We start from the raw sequence: 231 nt of genomic DNA on the forward strand, positions 1-231 counted from the left end.
AAGGATTGAGGTCTTAGTCCCTTTCCTTCCAGGACGTTCTGCTGGCCCCTGTGCAGATTTCCTCATCTGTTCACTGTGAGCAGCTCTGCAGGCCGTCGTGGGACAGCGGGAGCAGCCTTTATGAGTTTCGTGAATACCCCCCAGCAGGGCTGCTCACATCTTGCTTTCCAGATCATATATTTGGTGAAGGTGACTTGCTGTTCTCATTTATACAAAGAAGTAAATGACAAC

Source organism: Pteropus vampyrus, unplaced genomic scaffold (assembly GCF_000151845.1).
Source record: "Pteropus vampyrus isolate Shadow unplaced genomic scaffold, Pvam_2.0 Scaffold838, whole genome shotgun sequence".
NCBI lineage: Eukaryota > Metazoa > Chordata > Mammalia > Chiroptera > Pteropodidae > Pteropus > Pteropus vampyrus.